The sequence below is a fragment of the Hipposideros armiger genome, unplaced genomic scaffold, assembly GCF_001890085.2.
Source record: "Hipposideros armiger isolate ML-2016 unplaced genomic scaffold, ASM189008v1 scaffold_1026, whole genome shotgun sequence".
Lineage (NCBI taxonomy): Eukaryota > Metazoa > Chordata > Mammalia > Chiroptera > Hipposideridae > Hipposideros > Hipposideros armiger.
This window is the reverse complement of record NW_017732376.1, coordinates 116,536-120,005: the sequence shown is the minus strand read 5'-3', so window position 1 is coordinate 120,005 and position 3,470 is coordinate 116,536.

The following is a 3,470-nucleotide window of genomic DNA, read 5'->3' as shown; positions in this document are numbered from 1 at the left end:
GAAAGAATATAGTATGGTGGACCTTCATGTCCCTGTCACCTAGCCTTCACAAATTATTAATATACTCCTATTAGTACCTCTTCTTATTTCCTCACCCCACCTATTTGTACTATTTTGAAATAAATTGTATCTAATATTTCAAAAGATGAGGACCCTTTTTTAAAAATAGCCTCAATAACTTCACACCAAAAACGAACAATTCCTAAATAGCTTACATGGAATGTGTATACACTGAAAACTGTAAGACATGGATAAAGTATATTGAAGACAAATAAATGGAAAGGTATTCCATGCTCATAGGTTGGAAGAATTAATATTGTGAAAATGTCCATGGTACCAAATGTGATCTACAGATTCAGTGTAATTCCTATCAAAATTCCAATGGCATTTTTTTACAGGAAGAGAAGAAACAATCCTAAAATTTGTATGAAACCACAAAGACCCCTGTAGCCAAAATAATCTTGAAAAAAAGGGTAGAGCTGGAGGCATCGTATGTCCTGATTTCAAACTATATTTTCTTAGAAAGCTGTAATCAAAACAGTATGCTGTTGGCATAAAAACAGACACATAGATCAATAGTACAGAACGGAGAGCCCAGGAATAAACCCAGGCCTATATGGTCAGTTTTCAGCAAAGGAGCCACGAATCTACAGTGGGAAAGGACAGCCTCTTGAGTCGTGCTGGGAAAACTGGACAGCCACTTGCAGAAAAATGAAATGGCCTCTCTCTTCCACCACACACAAAAATCAACTCAAAACGAATTAAAAACTTCACTGTAAGACTGATAGCAAAACTAGAAGGAAACAGCGGGTGAGCTTGACGTGGGTCTTGGCAATGATTTCTTTCAGATTTGACACCAAACAAAAGCAAAAATAAGCAAGTGGGACTACATCAGACTCAAAAGCTGCTTAGCAATGGAAATCAACAAAATGAAAGGGCAATCTATGGGATGAGAGGAAATATTTGCAAACCACATATCTGATAAGGGATTAATATCCAAAATACACAGGGGACTCACAGTTGAATAGCAGAAAAATTAAAACATGGGCAAAGGACTTGAATAGACATTTTTCCAAAGAGGACAGAGAGATGGCTAACAGACATGAAAAGGTTTCCAAGCTCACTAATCTCAGGGGAAGACATCAACCACACTGAGATCACCTCAGACTTGTGAGAATAGCTGTTAAAAAGAAGTGCTGTCCAGGATATGGAGAAAAGGAACCCTCATGCACTGCTGGTGGGAATGTAAATTGGTACAGCCACTATGGAAAACTGGAGGCTCCTCACAAAATTAAAAACTACAATATCCCACTTGGGGTGTGTAGCCAAAGGGAATAAAACCAGCATCTTGAAGATGTATCTTCACGCCCATGTTCGTAGCAGCATTATTGACAGTAACCAAGGCATGGGGACAACCTAAGAGTCTTTGGATGGGTAGGTAGAGAAGATACGTACACGATGGGGTATTACTTGGCTGTGAAAAAGAAGGCTGTCCTGCCCTGTGTGACAACATGGATGGACCTTGGGGGTGTCATGCTCAGTGAGGGAAGTCAGAGAGACCAGTACTGCATGGGATCACTTCCATGTGGAATCACAAGGCAAACGCAGAAGTTCTTAGTTCTCAGGTTTCCTTCTGGGGCTCCTTTAAAGTGGGTCTCAGGCCCTACTTGGAGATTCTGTTTCATATAAATTCTGATTCTGATGTGTGGGTCCAGGCTGGAGCCCTTCGGCTTAAATAACCTTAGCTCATCTATAACGACAAATTATAGCCCTGGGTGTCCTCTTTGCAGTAAAGGTGGCTAATGTTTGTCTAGTTGAGGAGCTTCACGAGCATTATTGGAGTAGTTGCAATAAACTGGAGGCAAGGGTAGATTGTCAAGACCAGACACTGCGTGGCAGAGCCAAGGTTGAAACCCAGGTCCATCCACACTGCATCCTAGCTACCATCGGCTCAGATGGACAATGAAACAACCTGTTTTACACAGATCTCTTCCCAGTTTGACGTGTAAGCAAAGCAAGGCCTGGGTAATAACACAGGACAATGCCTGACCACTGCAAACGCTGTTTAAGTGATGTATTTGCATCGACTGGTATCAGTCAGCATCTAATCAGAAGACACCACACAGTTTGAACAGGGAAAATTTAATAGAAGTACAACCCAAAGAGGGTTGGGCAGTAAGGGACTGGCTAGTGCAAAGTAGAGAACACAGCAGAATTTAGGAATGATGGAAAAACAGCTGTGACCCAGGGCTGAGACAGCACCTCGAGAGGAATCCCCTCCCCACCCCCAATTTGTTGGGAAGGGCGTGATCACAGCTCACTGCATGGCAGAGGACTTGCTGTGTGCTGCGGAGGCTGAACTTGCTGGAAATCCACCTTTTAGGGCGATGGGGGAATCTCTTTATGAGGAAGTATTTCAGCAGAGGCTCTCTGCAGCGAGAGCATCGAGGGGACACTGGGGAAGACAGTGGCTGCCGCGTGCCATAGGCGACCGTGCTCTGCAGGGGCCTGGCCCTGGGACCACGGGCAGTGGCGCAGCCTGGGGCCCTGGGGCAACAGAACCAATAGCAAAACCGGGTCTTCCTGTGATGCCTCTCTGGTGCCTTCTGACCAAGCGTAGCATGGTCCCTGCTTGCCAAAGCTGTTTCAGGGCCCAGATCTAGTTGGGGCAGAGCGAGTCACGATGGATGAATGTAGGGCCATGGGACAGTAAATTGGTAACTGGCGTGTAACTCATTTCAATCAACAACCTAATGGAGGGGGCAGGGTTACCCTACTTCTAAGAAAAGTGAAGCAAACTAAGGAAGCAGGCGTCACAGAGGAAGTCTCAAAGCCAGGATTCGAATTTGAAAACGTCCTGACCGACAGGAGCCGAGCCTGGACTCCGGTAAGTGGGGTCTGTGCCACGTGGACCGTTGCGTTGCAGCAGCCACTTTTTAGTCATCACATTTTCATGACTTTTGCAGCTTTCCAAAATTGCCAGAAATGAGCAAACTCCAGAGGGACAAATGTGATATTTGAGTGTACGTTTTCTTTTAAAATAAAGGCTGTTGAAAGCCTCGGAGCTTTTTTATCAAATGTAAATGTAGGAACTTTTTTCAGAGTGGAGGATAATATGGAGGGTCTGTCTGGCCTGAGAGACAGACTGGATCCATGAATCTCATTTCATTGCCTCCCACGCCCCAGGAAAACAAACAGAAATGACATTTTAACCAACGAAACAGGAGAGGGGAGTACTGAAGCAACACGATTTTGGAAGCTGGAAGGCCAGTAGACAGGTGGTAATAATAGAACCAAGAGAGTGAAACCCTAAACCAGTGTGGAACAGCCGAGAAGCAGTCCACGGTGCTCCACAGAATTCCTAAGGCTCAGACCTGGCTGAGCAGGGTGGGCTGCGGTGGTTTGAGAAGCCGCTGAGCCTAGCTCTCCCTCATCTGCTGCCAGACAGCGGGCTCTGTGCACGGAGGGCC